General features: G+C 38.3%; 1 protein-coding gene and 1 long non-coding RNA gene across 3 annotated transcripts in view; one reads left to right on the top strand and one right to left on the bottom strand.

Annotated features, from left to right (window-relative positions):
• Positions 1-18,585, top strand: part of RARB (retinoic acid receptor beta) — a 775,478-nt gene that overhangs the window by 268,711 nt on the left and 488,182 nt on the right. The window lies entirely within an intron of this gene.
• The window catches only part of LOC129486178 (uncharacterized), a 41,265-nt gene continuing 29,029 nt past the window's right edge, over positions 6,350-18,585 (bottom strand). Inside the window, exon 3 of the long non-coding RNA XR_008658875.2 lies at positions 6,350-7,048. This is a non-coding gene — a long non-coding RNA (uncharacterized lncRNA). The remainder of the gene's footprint in view (positions 7,049-18,585) is intronic.

The raw sequence follows: 18,585 nt of genomic DNA, 5'->3' as shown, positions 1-18,585 counted from the left end.
TTTATAGGTTATTCCGTTTAGTTCTTTTGCAGCAATTTAGCTAAATGGGTGCAAGTGACTTGAAAGAACACTAGCAAACAATCAGAGACAGTAACTCTTCTACCCTTCGTGTTGCCATACTTTGTGCCAGGAATGAAAGAACCACTGAAACTAAACAATACATGCATGACTTGATTTGCGGTGCACTGGACCGCTTCATGGAGATGAACCAAACACTATTTGATGACTGTACCCAACAATTTAATGCAGGGAAACTAAAAGAGAAGCAGCATGAGTTAAAATAGAAATCTACTCAAAGCAAATTTGCAGGTACTAAAAAAGAAAGTAACATGAAAACATTGAGGGGATTACTTGGATGTTTTTATAAAATAGTAATTTCATCATGAGAGGGGAAGGAAATTGATTTCACTAACATTCTATATGAAAATATCTGCAATCAGAAATATTTTCCAAAAGCCAGGTACAGTGGTGCATGCCTATAGGCCCAGCTACTCAGGCTTGAGGAGGGAGGCTTGCTTGAGCCCAGGAGTTCTGGACTGTGCCTGGGAAGAGCCACCATACTGCAGCCTAGGCATATCCCAGCCTAGTGAGACATCATCTCTAAAAACAAAAGCTTTCTAATTCTTACCTAATGGAGAGCAGTGCCACCAATAATGTGACAATAGATTCCTGGGCATGTCCCAGACTAGGTCCAAACTCCAGTTCACCTCTCACTGCCCTCACCTCCTCATTAGCCTTAGTATCATATCTGTGTCTCAGGTCACAGGTGGTTCTGCTTTGGGAGTGTATTTTTGGGAGGTATGCTTTGTGCTCATCCCAATCTTACCCCTACTTTAACTTGAATTCTGAGCATGTACTGCATGTCGGTATTGTATTGGGTTAGACTCAAAATTCAAAGAGAAAACCATGGTCCCTACCTTTAACTTGTTTAAAGTCCTTTGGATATTCAGACATGAAAATGACCAGTCCACAGTACCATGTGAATAAATACTGTCAATTTTTGTTTTACTTTTTACTGAAATATAATGTATATGCAGAAAAGTATACACACACAGCTATGAGTTTTCACCAAGAGCAAGGGGAGCACTGTACAAGGGGACTGGGAAATCTGGGGAGGCTTCCCACTGGAGGTGAAGATGGAGGGGAGGCCTGAAGGGTGAGACGTTGCTATTTACAGGCAGGCAAAGGCAGGCAGTGGAGAGTTCATATTCTACGACAGGAATGCTTTCAGCCTACCTTCCAGAAAGATTTTCATAACCACTTGGCTCTCACTGGTCAGCATCTCTTAATCATAGCTAGTTACCCAAATTGTACCACATAACTTAGAAGTTAGAGATCTCTATCATGCTGTATTATTCATGCTTATTTTCCTAATGTTTGGCTTTATTCTCTAAGAAGATGAAGTCAGTGGTGCAGAGTGAGAGCAATTCCTACCTGTGTAACATTGGGTAAAGAAGTCCACCTATATAAGTCTTAGCTTCTTCATTGTAAAGGATTTCTGGGAAAAGATGAACCTAGATCAGGATTGACAAACTATGGCTGGTGGGTCAAATCCAGTGTGCCACTTGTTTTTGCAAATCAGGTTTTATTGGACACAGCTATGATCATTCATACATTGTCTATGGCTGATTTTGCACTACAGTGGAAAAGTTGAGTAGTTGAACAGAGATTGTCTGGCCCACACAGCCTAAAATATTTATAATCTGGTCCTTTACAGAAGTAGTTTACTGACCCCTATCCTAAATATTAGCATGTGTTTGTTATTAATAATTGTTCTGAATAAATCCAGTGTTAATGCCTAACATATTGTCTTCCTCCTCAACGTCAACCCTTTACCCCTGCAAAATGTTCTCCATTTTATTAGGCTTGTTGTTAAAGAAATTTTAAAGAATGTTTTCCTCTAAGATATTTAAGATGCTGCAGCCTCATGACATCCCTACTTTGAGTGGCTCTAGTATCAACCCTGTGAAAGCTGAGGCTTGGGTCCATTCCCTGCTGCAATCTCAGTGCTTGGCTGTGTACCTAGCACAGAGAATGTGTGCAAGAGGGAGTCTGTGAGAGGTAAATGATTAAGTAGTCATGATTGAGGTGGTGAGCATAAAAGGGAAGATGATAACAGAACAGGTAGGCACTCCCAAAGCCCTCAGCTTTAAATAGAGCAGTTCATTTGTCTGACATCCCTGAGGAAAATTGCCCCCCTTCTTACCTTTTCTGCCTTCCTGACTGAAGTCCAATGTTAACTGTCCATCCTTGTTTCAGAGGAGACACAGACCTATTGAGGACATTTATAGGATTTTTTGCAACCTTGGGAAAGGGGAGGGCTAGATTGTCAAGATAAGCTTTCAAACGAAAAATATTAATGTAACAGAAGGTGAATGTTCTGAGTGAAGCATTTCATTTATAATGTCTTAGAAAAGAACAACTTACCGGGGGAAAAAGTTCATCTGAAAAATACCAAGATTAAGATGCATATGTATCATTGAATCAAATTATATCTTCTTAGATATTATTATACTATTAACATTGTTCCATCACTGTCAATTTTCCTCTACCTTTCTCATGAGTATTTTCAGGATTAAAAAAAAAAAAAACAACTTTCATTATGTAGTAGAAGATGCCCAAACATTTGTGTACAGGTTTTCTTGATGTCAGTCTGTCCATGGAAGGTCACTGGCGTCCTTCCCTTTGTCCTTTGCTGTCCTTTTTCGGTTTTCCAAGTCTTGGCAATCATAGACCTGAACGTGGTGCATCGCAGAAGTACTTTGACAGAGCTTGGCTTACCTCCATCCTGCTTTCCTTCATTTGTGTGTGCAGTCCGCTGACTTGGACACGCAGGAAAGCCATGGGAAGACATTAGTGGCTGTTCGTAAATGCTTTTCCTTATGGACTACCGTGGCTCCTTGGCCTACGATCTTAATTTACTTTAAAATATCATTTCCTGGTTTCACCTGGCCCGCTTTCTACTAAACAAAAGCAATATCTGCTTTGCTTTTTACCACAAAAACACCTGGCTATGCTTTTAGGGGATGAGAGGTGACAAAGTGCTCATTCATTCACTCACCCCTGGATTGCCTGTCACATCCCTCCAAAGTGGCAAAGTGATTGTCATTTTAAATATGGTGAAAATCAAAAGAGACAACATTATCTGTTTCTACATTTACATCCTGGGGGATGTGAAATAAATCAGCAATAATTGAATCAATAAAAGTTAAGGAAATAAATGATAAGTAATATACAGAGATTTTAAATGTTACAGTGCTTGGACAGAGGAACAAATGCAGGTGCCATTTAAACTGTAATCTAAATAACAAGACGGAGCGAGGGAGCCAGCATGCAGAGACCAGGAAGAAGTGTGTTCTAGATACAGAATCTAGTTAAAGGCTGGGGTGTGCTTACATTTAAAAATATATATTTGAAGGTGAATGGCTTAGGAAAAGCAGAGAAGACTTTAAGCTCAGAATAATAAAGCCTTAAGTATAGCCAGAGATCTGGTTCCTAAGAATACATGTATCTTTCAGTAGTATAACCAACTGAATTGTTTCATTTATTTTATGTTTCTACTGATCTGAAGGGGTAGTATTAAACATAGTGTTTGTGATCTGATAATGAAAGATAACTTTGCTGTTTTTATTGTCTTATCTAATTGTAACACTAGGCAAGTGGGAAGGCTCCACAGAAATTTTCATCCTGTGTTACTGTTCCATTTATACTAGGAGATTCCCATAGCCACTCAGTCAGGTGTCAAAAGGGACAACACACAGGGTTATATACCAAGATTTAAGCCATCTCTCACATGTTTGGTGAGATAGGGAAATGGGAAGTAGAGGAACTTGGATCATTACTCTAAGATTGAGATTCAAGTCCATTCATTAATCTTAGACTCCTGTTGGCTCTTAGCCCCACACTCGGAGCTGAAGCATAAATCATGCAATTGAAATCACAGATTAGAAAGGCTAAAGTAGAGTTAATATGCTTTGCACAGGTAACAAGTAAGAGATAGTTGGAGGTGATTATTGGATTTATTTGGTGGAACATCACCTCTGGAATTCCATAATATCATTTAAAGAGATTTTTGTTACTGACAGGTGTTGGGTCTATCTTTAAGAGTCACTAGAAGCCAAGATTAACCAGAAAATGGTGAGGATTTTTGGTGGCTAGAGGCTTTATCTTATGGCACTTCTAGTCTCAGAAAAGATGCTTGATGACCTATACTATATCTGAGCCTGTGAGAATTCCACAGACTTACTGGAAACCAAGAAGAAGAGCAAAACATGCACATGGAAAAGAAAAAAGTAATAAACATTTACATCAAAAAGTGAAAGCCTCCTTCTCTTGTTCCCATGCTCAACATAAGCACCTATGAGTTGTTATAAAAACGTGTAATGAGAAAATTGTATTATCTAGAATATAAGTATATCCTTAGAAGTGATATATATTATATACATATTTTGTTATATATTACTGTCTTGAAAATTGTTTCACTTTGTTTTATCTTAGAAACTTTTCCATATCATTATGTATGGGTCTATATCATTTTTGTTATTTTAAAGGCTACACTGTATTATTTTCTGTAGTTATATCAACACTTATTTAACTATCCTTTTATTGCTAAATCTTTAAAGTATGTTTATGTTTTTTTATTACATTCAATATGCCCTATCCTTGGCATACTTTCTTGCCTCTTTCCATAGATGATTTGCAGTGGGATTGCTGGATCAAAATGCATTTACTTTTTGAAAGGCTATTTGTAATTTTCTTTGAGTACTAGCATACATTCCCACCAAGAGTGTATGAGGATCCCTGCTTGCCCATATCCTCTTCCACCCTGGGTACTTTAACATTTTTATATTTTGGCTGCTCTATTTAAGTAAAAACTTATGTCTCTTTGTTTTGATTTGTAACTCTTTAAAATAATTCAGAATAAAGGGTAAACACTCAGAGGACATGAAGGTTGAGAATGATGTCTGTTGTAAGCATGGTACAGGTCTCCAGTCCTTAAACCAACATTTTTGGATCCAGATTTATGAAAAAATTTAAAGTTTTTCAGATTTTGAAAGACATGTACAGATGCCATAAATTAGGTACCACTTCCAGGCTAGTCTAGGCCAGAACTCCCTAAGCAAGCATGTTAGCATTTCTGCAGCAAAATGCATGAATGTCCCCACAAAATAGTCTAAGATGGCAGATATCCCCACATCACTTCAGGAAAGGTTCTTTCCATGAAATATATTCAGATTGGCCAGGCATGGTGGCTCACACCTGTAATCCTAGCACTTTGGGAGGCTGAGGCAGGTGGGTCACTGGAGGTCAGGAGTTCAAGACCAGCGAGGCCAACATGGTGCAACCCCGTCTCTACTAAAAATACAAAAATTAGTCGGGCGTGGTGGCACATGCTTGTAAACCCAACTACTCGGGAGGCTGAGGCAGAAGAATCACTTGAACCCGGGAGGCAGAGGCTGTAGTGAGCCAAGATTGTGCCATTGCACTCCAGCCTGGATGACAGAGTAAGAATCTGTCTCAAAAAAATAAAAATAAAAAAATATATAAAATACATATGTTCTATATATTTTTGAATATATATATTTTTGAATTTATATATTTTTGAATTTATATATTTATATTCAGTTCAGCTGAAGTCTTGCCTCTAAATGAGTCATGGAAGAGACATTTTGGTATTCAGAGCTTTCTCAATTTCAGAATTTCAGTTAAGGTGCCGTGAGTTTGTTTAAAGAACTGCTTCATGCTGGGCGCTGTGGCTCACACCTGTAATCCCAGCACTTTGGGAGGCTGAGGCAAGTGTATCACCTGAGGTCAGGAGTTTGAGGCCAGCCTGGCCAACATGGTAAAACCCCATGTCTACTAAAAATACAAAATTAGCTGGTGGTGGTGGTGCATGCCTGTAATCCCAGCTACTTGGGTAACTGAGGCAGGACAATCACTTGAAGCCAGGAGGCAGAAGTTGCAGTGAGCCAAGATTGCGCCACTGCATTAGAACTGCTAGACTAGAGAAGAGGACTCCTCTAGGACTGGTATATAGCACAGAGTTAGAACCTGTTGAGGGAGTGTAAGATGAGGAAGCTTGGAACCATGCAGAAGTGGCTAAAAAGAGTTGCCAAGATCATGAGCTTAGTTCCCCTGTGTCTGCATTGCTTTCTTTGGGCAGGAGAAACATTTTACCATTGGCCAACGGCTGACTTTATTGTTGGTCATGAAACCATTTGGGGAGTTCTGCTAAGGACTCAGTAAGTAAATGAGTACTTCTTAAAACATTTCACAGGTGATATGCACCATTGTAAGTGACAGGAGAAAGGAACTGGCTTCTTCTCACAGTTCCATTATTGGACCCCATTCCCCTTCCTCCTCTTTCATGGTTAAAGATGACTTATTTGACCCAAATGTAACTGCCTTCCTTTAGACAAAAATGGAGGAAAAATCTTATTCTTTTGATGACTCATTCACTGCCTAAACTCCTGCCATCTTCAGGAGGATTTTAAAAGCGTACTAATTCAAAAACAGATGGGTTAGAAATCATGCAAGATTTGCCCCCAGGCGACAACAGAAGGCCATCTTTGAGCAAGGAGAAGGAGAATAGAACTGGAAACAATATAGATCTTTTCTCAGCTAATTCTCACAGCTAATTTTCTAGAGATGAAATAGCTTGCCTGGTGTCACTCAGTTCCATGAATTGAATGTTACTACCATAAAGTACATCATATCCACTTTAAACAGTATTATGAATGGGGATCTTATTTTCCTCCATTTTGATGGCAGATCTTAGGGTTGTCTATCTTAGCCTTTTTCATTCTTTCTGTGTCTCTGCTTTCGATAATCTCCTTCTGGTCAATAAGATTCTTCTTGTGAGTTTATTCTGATTGCTTGGAAGAGATTGTGTGATGATTGTGTTGGGAAGGATTCTGAAGCTGAATCCAGATTAGGTACCTAATTAGCCACACATTGTGAAGGTGTGGACACTCATGTCAGACGATATGCCGTACAGTTTCTACCTTTGGACTGGGTCGTCTTTGAAATCCTTTACTGTCTCAGGAATCTGTAAAATATATATTTATTTGAAAATATATCAAAAAGTGTCACTCTGTTCAATATCATCAGTCAGCAGGAAAATGCAAATTAAAACCACAATGTGATTATACCACACACCCGCCTGAATGGCTAAATTGAAAAAGACAGACAATACCAAGTTTTCACAAGGCTGTGGTGCAACTAGAACACCCATACATTGTTGGTGGGAATATAACTTGGTAAATCCACTTTGGAAATCTCTCATTATCTACTGAACATGCACTCATCTTATCACCCATTTATTCCATTCCTGGGTATAAGTAGACACTTTGGAAGGCCGGTGGGGGTGAGGGTGGAGGGAGAGCAGTGCAGATTGCTTGAGCCCAGGAGTTTGAGACCAGCCTGGGCAACATGGGGGAAACCCCATCTCTACTGAAAATATAAAATTTAGCTGGGCATAGCAGTGCACACCCATAGTCCCAGCTACTCGGGAGGCTACAGTAGGAGGATTGCTTGAGCCCAGGAGGTGGAGATTGGAGTGAGCTGAGATTGTGCCACTGCACTCCAGCTTGGGTGACACAACGAGACTCCATCACAAAAGAAAAAAAAAATCTCATAGTGATACTATTGTTAATATTCCAAACTGGAAAATATCCAAAGGCTCATCAATGTTAGACTTGATAAATTAGGATATACCCCCAACAATGGAACATCAAACATCAGTGAGAATGAACAAAGTATAACTACATGCCACAATATGAATGAATCCCACATGTGTAATAGTGCATACTGTTTGATACCAGTGTAGATATACACATATGCAAAACTAATCTCCAGTGCTAGAAGTTGGGGGAGTGGAGGTAATGCCTGCAAGGGGAGCTCCTGTTTCTTCATCATGTTCTATTTCTTAATCTGAATGAGGGTCACGAGTGCTTGTGAAAATTCATTGAGCTGTACACGTACAGTTTGTGTACTTTTCTGTAAGAATTAATAGTTTAATAAAAAGCATAAAATATTTTAAAAAGTCTTGATTTAGAAAAATCACTAATTCAAACATTTTTACACTAAAGGTAAAAGATTTTCATAATTACATTATTTTTAGTGTTAGAGAGTTTTTATTTTTGCTCCCCACATTTTATACCACATACAAATATCCTGAATCCCCACAGAGCATCTACACACCACTGGCCTTTATTCCTCCCCTACCTAATGAGCTTTAGGATGTGCATTCAGGCTTCTCTGAGACCTACTGTAAAAGGGGCGGGGGAGAAAGACAGTAAAAAGATAGTAAAACAAGTGCTTTGATAGCACTTTTAAAAAATTCATAAGAGGTATAAAAAGAAGTGACAGCTGTTTAGTGTTTACATGTGCAAAAAAAAAGAAAAGATTTGTGGTGCCATAAAGGGCATCAGTCATATGTTTTGCCAAGTACGACTGCACTGCTTCTGATATAATAGCCTTGGTTCTTTCCTTGGCCTTTATCTTGTGAATAATGGATTCGGCTGTTTATAGGTCTCTGTGCATTTGGAGGGAGGAATTGGAAGAATATGATTACCAAATTTGCACTCTCTTGACATTTCCTTGCTGTGTCAGGGGAAGCAGCTTCTTTTATCTGCCTTGTAGTCGGGATTGTTTCCCATTCCCAATGTTTTTACTTGTTAGTCTCTTTTTTCCATAGCCTGGCCAGTCTAAATCACAAATGCACATTTGATGGTATGAGCATTGCTAGTATAAAGAAAATCATAACCACTTTATAAAGCCACTATCATGAACATGTATCTTCTTTTCTATGCCTTATCAATTTTAACATAAGAGGAAAATCAAGGCATGTATTTCCTGAGTATAGAAATGAAATGTAATCTAAATGCAACCTCCAGGCCCATTGCACAGTACAATCTGGTAGTGTGGCTGTTACTAATCCCAGCAGGAAAGCAATTCAGATCATTTAGACCGCAGTAGCTACCCCAGAATGACAACAGTGGAAAGACAGCAAGGACTGTAAGCCTAGGCAACAACTTGTGAGAATGGGCACTTGTAATTCACATCAGCTGAAGAGGTTGTTTGTTTTCCATAAAATGGGAGTGCATTAAAAATGAAGGCTGTTCCTGATACTATGTATTGTATCAAGCCTAAATGTCATCTGAGTTTGTGACAGAACTTACAGTTGTGATGTTTCAAAGGGTGGTTTCTCGGAGAAATGCATGGTAATATATCACAATTTTAGAAAGTTGCTGTTTCATACAAGTAAAATTCTTTTATTTTTTTTTGAGATGGAGTCTCACTGTCACCCAGGCTGGAGTGCAGTGGTGCAATTGCAGCTCACTGCAGCCTTGACCTCTCAGATTCAGGTGGTCCTCCTGCCTCAGCCTCCTGAGTAGCTGGGATTACAGGCATTCACCTCCATGCCCAGCTACTGTTTTTTTTTGTTTGTTTTTGTTTTTGTTTTGTAGAGACAGGGTTTTGCCATGTTGCCAAGGCTGGTCTTGAACTCCTGGGCTCAAGCAATCCACCCCTCTCAGCCTCCCAAAGTGCTGGGTTTACAGGTATGAGCCTGTGGCACCTGGCTCATTTAAGTAAATTTAAGAGCTAAATGAATCAATCCCTTAGGCTGCAGTATTTTTTTTTTAACGTTGACCATGTGGATTTGAAATATTCACATCCATATTGTAACACTTTCCTACTTTCTTAAGCAGAGCTTAGGGAATGTGATTTAACTTTTTGATAACTTAATCATTATTACGAACATCAGCTATTGAAAAGAACAATTATGCTGTGATTCTTCAGCGGGTTACTGGAGCTATGGCCCTATACCAGTTGACTCCAGATACCATTTTTTTTCTAAAATTGTGTTCCTTCTGCGTTTTTTCTTTTCTTGAGATGGAGTCTTGCTCTGCTGCCCAGGCTGGAGTCCAGTAGCACAATCTCGGCTCACTGCCAATTCCGCCTCCTGGGTTCAAGCAATTCTCCTGCCTCAGCCTCCCGAATAGCTGGGATTACAGGTAAGCACCACTATACTCAGCTAATTTTTGTATTTGCAGTGGAGAGGCAGTTTCACCATGTTGACCAGGCTGGTCATGAACTCCTGACCTCAGGTGATCTACCTGCCTCGGCCTCCCAAAGTGCTGGGATTACAGGCATTAGCCACCGCACCCGGCCCCTTCTGCCTTTTCCTTTGCCATCAAGCTATTAGATGCCAGTACTTCTATCAGTTATCTTATATGCAGATACATTGTGCTCTCTTTTCTTGTTTTCTTCACCTAGTCGAATTTGTACTATAGAACATCTAGGCTCATTTGTGTCTTGTGTAAAGTGTAGAGAGGTTCTGAGATGGGCCTTTCATTAATAAATCTATGTAATATGCTCAGAACAGTTTCTAACATTTTAGTAGGAGCTTAATAAATATTAACTGCTATCATTATTTCTAGTATTGTTATTATGAATATAATTACTAAAATTCGTGCATATATTAAAGATGAATTAAGCAGTGGAAATAAATCCACTAGTCTTCCCCCTCATCCACAAGTGATATATTTCAAGACCCCCAGTGGATGCCTGAAACCACAAGTAGTACTGAACCCTATAGATGCTGTGTTTTTTCCTACACATACATGCCCATGATAAAGCTTAATTTATAAATTAGGTGAAGTAAGAGATTAACAGCAATAATAATAAAATAGGACAATGGTAATAATATGCTGTAATAAAATGTATCACAAATTGTGACTAACTTCTGCAGTTTGAAGTGCAACAGCAAAACGAACATAAATTTTTTTCTCACAATTTCATGGATAAAATCCTTGTTCTTACTGTAGATCTTAGCAACCTCAGCATACAATTTTTTTCTTTCCTTAATAAGTAGAGAACTTTCTTTTCATTTAAAGGAAGCATTTTATAGCTTCTCTGTGGCATATCTGAATTGTCAGCATCCCTACTTTTGCACATTGGGGACAATATTAAGTAAAATAAGGTTTACTTGAACACAAACACTGTGATACCGTAACAGTAGATCTGATCACCGAGTTCTATTAACTGACTAATGGGTGGGTAGCATCTACAGCATGGATACACTGGACAAAGGAATGATTCATGTCACGGGCAAGATGGCACAAGATTTCCACATACTACTCAGTGCACAACTGAAAATTATAGACTGCTTATTTCTGGAATTTTTCATTTAACATTTTGGAAGATGGTTGATCGTCAGTAACTGAAACAATGGGAAAAAAATCATGGATAAGAAGGGACTACTGTATACTCAAATATGAAATGGCTCAGTCATAATAGAAGTTTATGTCTCATACGGAAGAGCCCAGGTTAGGGTTGAGGTCACCAGGTAGGTATCTTTCACGGGATGATTCAGCTATCTGGGCTTTTTCCAACTTGGGTTTCCTCTATCACCTAGTATCTTGATGTCATCTGTATCCACCCAGAGGAAGAAGAAAGATATAGATAAATAACAGTGGGAGGTTTTTATGGTCCAGATCAGGAAGTGCCATACATCACTCATAATCCTATTGGTTAGGACTTAGTAGCATGGTCGCATCTAACTGCCAGGAAGACTGGGAAATGTCTAATTCAGTGTCCAGGGAAAAAAGAATGGATTTTGATGGACAGATTATCAGTCTCTGCTATGGTGTTTTTGTATAGAGTTTGTGACACTTTTGACAATTCCAAAGCTATTTTTTCTTGATGCTTTTTACTGTCTTCAAATTGTACCAAGTTTTAAAATTAAAACTACATATGAATTAACTGTATTTTTTATAATTAAGCTATTTTTTTCAACTTTCCTAAAACTATCACTTGAAAATTAGTCTCATTGTGTCATAGCATTATTTCTGTATCTCCTTATGTAAACATTCTGTGCCAGTTTCTAAGTGGGTACTCCATACAAAATTAACATGCAAACAGTGGGCTGTAGAGCAAAGATCTCAGGCTTGGGAGTCATTCAAACCAGATTGTATCCCTGCATTGCCACACACCAATGATAATATCTTGGACATGACACCTAGCCTTTTAAAGTTGCCATTTCTTAGGTAAAATGCAGATAACAATAGCTCTCAACGTGTTAATGGTGTAACATGCAAATCACCTAGTTCAGTGTTTGCCAAATGATAAGCATTCAAATGGGTAGATATAGTTACCTCATATAATATTAAAATAGTAATTAAATGTACATAAATATATTAGCTGGTATTTCATTGAGTGTAGATATGATTGAAGATGTTAATTGACTTAACCTTTGCATTTTTTGGTTTGCAACTCCTGATGAATGATGGGTTCTTTGATTTATTTCCTGAGTAGAATAAACACTGGAAGCATGGCCCACAGCATCTTTGGAACAAGCAGTGGCATTTTGGTACTATGATCTGGGGGGATCAAATCAAATATGATAAAAAGAAGTAGTAGGAACTGTGATTAAATAATGTGTACAGGTACAAAAACACTGAAATTTACATGTTTTTTTAAACAGTCTCCTGAAAAGCAAAATATATTTGAAAGTTGGATATGCTGGTTATTAAAATATTGTTACTCAAATTCAAGTGTACCTTTCTACTCTCTGCTTTGGGTTGCTGACCCCAAAACTCTGCAACCACATTCATCGTTTCCAGCTGGACACCTATTGGCTCTGCCTATGGGGACACTAGAGACCAACTGGGAGGCAGGATAAGCAAAAAGCAGGTTTGCTTCCCTTTCCGTAAGCATTACGTCAGCCATGCTTCTTCATTCAGGCAGCAGCAGTTTGTTTCAAAAGCAGCAGTTGATTCCAAGTTAGAATTTTTCCAACACACTCAGAAACAGCCTCAGAGCCACCAGCACCTACCAGGTAGACTCCTTCGGAGGCCTGGATCCCAGCACCACAAGATACCTCTGTAGGCTCCTGTTAAAAGAATTCTAACTTCATCCCTTTGCTTCTCCAGCTTATGAGCGAGAGCTACTCCTTGAAATTATTACCTTATAATACTTGCATTCTTCTTTTGCCTTTTCAGTTCCCCAAGATCTGGTTTACCATTCTTGACATTAAATCCTGTCTGTTAAACTCTCCAGTGTGGTTCCTGTCTCCTGACTGATTGAAACATTCATACCAGGAGTGGTATCCTCCAAAAAAATCCCTACAAATGGGATGTGGGAATTGCAATACTCATAAATTGATAGTTGACCATGCTTAGGCTAAATATATGTCAATGTGTCTTACTTTACGGTTGTTTATAGGTGCTGCTCTTGCTGTTTCCAATAATAATGTAAAATAAACATATTTACAGCATTCTGTACTTTTCTAAGGGCATTCATATGTGTTATCTCATTTAAGCCTTGACTTTGTCTCCGAGGAACTTTACAAATGAGGAAACTTAATCTAAGAGATGGCCAAAATCACTGAGTGAGTTAAGTGGAGGAGCCCAGGACTCAGCTTCAAATATTTTAATTAAATACTTTTTCCTGCATTTCAGAAATGCTTTAAAAATACCAGTTATTTCATTTTAGAGCAAATTTTGTTTTAAATATTAAGACTTCATCCAACAAGAAAATGAAGTGCCAGTTCACCTAGTAAAGGAGAACCATAATTCAATAACTTTAGTTTAGTCCTGTAGCTACAGCTAGCCTCTGAAGGCTGTAATTATGTCTTATTTCAGGAGAGAAATGATTTTTGCCTTTTCCATTTTAAAAGATATTAAATTTCAAAATCTCAGGAAGAAGGAGTATTTAGTGTATTGTAGCTCAGTTTAAACCAATCAAGTGTTAGTGGTAAGAATCTGTTCTTAATTACCCCACTCAAATTGAATGTTAGCCTTGCCCCAGGTATCAAAATATCTCATCCTCATTTCTCAGGGAAACAATGAGCTGCATTATGTGAAAGACACATAAAGCCCCCAATTTAAGTTTACTTTGACATAAATAGAGTGTATTTTTACAAATGTGTACAGATCGTGTACATTTTTATGAGTTTGACAGAAAGAAGAGCAGTGGGAATGGGGAGATATTTCTAACATCTTGGCTCTCTTTCCAGCCTCTTAAGTCTTTCTAAGGCTTGGCAGGATTATTTTCTTACCACTTAAATACTTGTACGGCTATGACAGCAAGGAAGTCAAGAATCCATATCAAATCCATCTTGTTTTTTCAGATGCAAGTAATCAATCCTAATACTATTTTGATTTCATTTATTAAGAGATATATTTGTATAAAGCTTTTAGAAGAAAATTCAGTGGCATAATTTTAGGAAGTGCTTCAATTATATTTGAAAGTCAAAATAATATTTAATTTCAAAAATTAATTACCAGCAGCTATTCTTAAGTTCTCTGCCATCTTGTCCACTGTTGGTATTAAGTCCATGTCTGGTTTAACCACTAGGAACACTGTTACCACCTGTAGCCTTATTTGTTGTTGTTCCTTGGAATTTCTCTCACTAGCAGCCTAGCAAAACTGATTTAAAATCATTTCTGAAATGCCATGCCCTTTCACAAGAGATGGTCAGAAAGAAAACTGACAGCTCTATAATATATACTGCAATTTAAGTTTCCTAGCTAAATTATCTCCGTTTCTAACAATTTTTTTTTTTTTTTTTTTTTTTTTTTTTTTTTTTTTTTTTTTTGAGACGGAGTCTAACTGTCGCCCAGGCTGGAATGCAGTGGCGCAATCTCACCTCACTGCAACCTCTGCCTCCTGGATTCAAGCGATTCTCCTGCCTCAGCCTCCTGAGTAGCTGAGATTACAGGCGCCCACCACCATGCCCAGCTAATTTTTGTATTTTCAGTAGAGATGGGGTTTCACTGTGTTGGCCAGGCTGGTCTCGAACTCCTGACCTCGTGATACGCCTGCCTCGGCCTCCCAAAGTGCTGGGATTACAAGCATGAGCCATCAGGCCCAGCTCCAACAAATTTTATATTCATTTCCCCCCCTTTACTTTTAAAAGAAACCTTTGATTTGGATATGTTTTGAAGACATGCTTTGGAATGTCACATACACACCAACATCAATGTTTTTGTGTTAGATTATAAACTCCTAGGTGGCAAGAGGCAGTATTTTCTTTTGAAATCTAACTTACCACCCCACAGATAGTAGGCAGCTGTTCAGAGTTTTGATTATGATAATAATTTTAAATAAAAGAACAGACTCTTGTAGAAGTTAAGAATCATTGGGACATTGAGTAGCTTAAGTCAATATCTGTAAATGAGGCCAGATTCAAATTACTGACATGGACTTGAACTAGAAGTTGGCCACCCTTTCAGTCCTCATATCACTGGTGAAAGACTCCACCAAAAATAGAGGTCACATGATGAACCTTGCTGCTCGAATCACAGAACAGCAGCTGCAGCATCACCTGGAAGCTTGTTACAAATGCAGATTCTCAGGCAAGTTTCTCAATTTTATATCTTCATGTAAAATTTGATATAAAATTAAAAAGAGATTTTCTTACATTGTATATGAGTTTTGTTTTTTCTAATTGTGATAGGGTATTAAATAACAATACTTCCTTATAAAAGCTAATGGTGGCCAGGAATGGTGGCTCGTACCTGTAATCCCAGCACTTTGGGAAACTGAGGTGGGAAGATCACTTGAGTCCAGGAGTTTGAGACCAGCCTGGGCCACATAGGGAGATCTCATCTCTACAAAGAATAAAAAAATTAGTCGAGCATGGTGGTACACACCTGTGGTCCCAGCTACTCAGGAGGCTGAGTTAGGAGAATCACTTGAGTCCAGTAGTTCAAGTCTGCAGTGAGCCATGATAGCACCACTGCACTCCAGCCTGGGTAAGAGAGTGAGACCCTGTCTCAAAAAGGGAAAAACAGCTAATGGTTTTCCTAACCATCTTGTACAGAAAATTGATATTCGATATTCTATTTTGAGGGCAGAGTCATGTCAACATAACGGTGTAAAAATTATACAGACTGTGCAAGATCTTCTGTGTTCTTAGCTACAACCTTAAATTTTTTCTGAATTTTAGGGTATTTTCATTTAATATATATCTGATTTTGTGGTGCTCTTGATATGAGATATTCAGCATCATTGAGAGCCAGTTTGTTTTCCTGTGGTTTTGTTCTGACTTGCTGTTTATTTGGAAATGAATCACATTATAAAGTTATCTGTCATTTGCTTTATTTTTGTTCTGATTTTTTTCTTCGTGTTCTCATTTCTCGCTGATCATTTCCTTGCCTTTGCCCCTTTGTATGTGTATTATCTGAACTCATGTGGTCTGGTACCAATTGTTTCAATTAGCAATTAGCTCCTTTTCTGTATTTTCTTCAGGAATTCTTGGACTTGGACACATTCTGTTCCCAGTTTCTCTTGGGAGACACTGATAAGGAAATTAAATTACCACTGGGTACAATACATTTTAGCATCACTGTAAATTTCCTAAAAGTCTAATTTTGTTCATTCTGGTTTATTTTGACAATCCTAAAACCAACCATTTCCTAATAATAAACATACAGTGGAAATATTTTTTGTTTGTTTTCTTAGGAAATGAAGTTGTCTTTCGAGTATAAGGCCTAAGAGAAAGATCATTGCCTTATTTCATAGAAAGAGAAAAATTGTAATTCCTTTTCTGTACAGCTTCCTGCTAGTAATTGAGCTGTCAATTATCCAATGCATTGGCTTCATCAAATCCTGATAATCACCACTGAGTGCTAGTTTCAGGTCTCCAGAACCTTCTTAGCTAGCCATGGCCCCAGGGTTTTGCAGACAGTCCTGACCTCCTGCTGGGATATAGACAAGTGGGTTAGGAAAGGATCTTGAATTAAAAGATGGTAGGTAGAAAGCAGTTCCAGAAAGTTCCCTGGCAACAGCCAGTGACCACCAAGACAGGAGGAAAGGACCCTGAACAGAGAACGGGAGAGGCTGGTTGCATTGCCAACACTCTTCCTCCGAAGGCAGAGTCCAAGAGAACATGTGTAAGGACCTGCCAGGATAGAAATGTCTGCCCTGTTCCCCTGGAAATGATTGCTATCATTCCTAGATTTTATGTTCGAAGGAGCTTGTGAATTAACCCAAAAAGTTTGAGAGATTTAAAGATGGTGTATAAGAAGTGTTTTGTCAACCTACACACCTACTTAACTGGTTTGTTTCTTGGGCATTTCAAAAGAATGCAACTTGCATCATCCTCATTATTTGTAAGGAGAGGTAGAGGTGGGGTAAGGCAATTATGTGCTTACAATATTTGTGTTTAGAGCCTTTTCTGTTCCACCCACCCAACTCTGGGTAGCTGGGAGCAATGGAAAGTATCACCCTTCAGGAAACTCTTGCCTCCTTTGCTGCAGCACTCTGCTCTGAAGTTCCTTTTACTCAAGAAGAGCCATGTGCCCAAACCAGATGGTTGGAGTAGCTGAGGCTTTGCGTTCATTATCCTACCACTGAGCTATTCCACTTGGAAATAATTGAGAGTTTTAACTAGTTTGAAGATGCTCTGAAAGTATCCTTGAGTTAAAGAATTTCTTTTAGCAGAAGTAAAAATGATGATCCCATCTTGTAGGGATTTTACTTTGTGCTCCAGGATGTGTAACTTTGTATTTTACTGATTCTAAGAAAAACTTCCCACTTGCCACCACCTGCCATTTTAGTATTTGTAAAATGGGGATCCAGCATACAGTTTACAGTTGCAAGTGTTGTTGGCAGCAACCATGACACAATTGCCATTCTTCGGATGCATTAATATGGTTGTTATTTCTAGTTGTGTGCCTAGACAACCATGTAAGGATCCTTGGAGGAAAGAAGATTAGGTTGCTGTCTGAACACCTTCTGCTGAGACCTCTGGCAAGATCAGGAAAGCTCTAGCATGCCAAATGATGGTTGGCAGCTTAAAGATAACAGCGGAACACTCTTTAAAAATTACTGCATTATCATCGCTCTTGATGTCATAGAGGATGATATTGTATAAAACAAAAAGTAATAAAATACTAAGTTGAAAAGTAATTTTGAAAGTGTTGGATTCTGAGTATAAAGAAGTTTTAGGAGTACATTAACCAATGTATTTAGCTCAGATTTCCCTTTTCGTGCACAAGGATGATAACTACTTTTAAAAAATCATTGCTTTATTTCACAGAAAGAGAAAAATTTGTAATTCCTTTTCTGTACAACTTCCTGTTAATAATTGAGCTGTCAATTATCCAATGCATTGGCTTCATCAAATCCTGATAATCACCACTGAGTGCTAGCTCCAGGTCCCCAGAACCTTCTTAGCTAGCCATGTTTTACTTAAAAAATGGTTTTACTTAAAAAAAACTCTCCACCTAAGTCCCAGGGAGAAATTTCAAGAAGTATAACATTTAACATAAATATTAAGAAAGCATGGTGTTACCATTTGCCAGTGTTTTCTGTGTCTTAGTAGTACATAAAAAACATTGTGCTTTACTGTTAATACATTGTAACATCTATAAAATTCAGTTAGAAAGGAACAGTAACAATTGGGTGAGTGTGTGGTGCACCTGTATGTATTAATATAATAAATACAAAAGATGGCTACTTGATTTGGCTGAACCTATGTGAAGAAGTAGTCAGCATTTCCAATTATGCTTAGTATTCTTCAGTTTTTTTTCTCTTCTTTCCTTCTTTCCTTTACTCCTCTCCTTTCCTTTC

This window comes from Symphalangus syndactylus, chromosome 1 (genome assembly GCF_028878055.3).
Source record: "Symphalangus syndactylus isolate Jambi chromosome 1, NHGRI_mSymSyn1-v2.1_pri, whole genome shotgun sequence".
Taxonomy (NCBI): domain Eukaryota; kingdom Metazoa; phylum Chordata; class Mammalia; order Primates; family Hylobatidae; genus Symphalangus; species Symphalangus syndactylus.
Note: the sequence above shows the minus strand (reverse complement) of the source record. Positions and strands in the feature narration are given on the sequence as shown.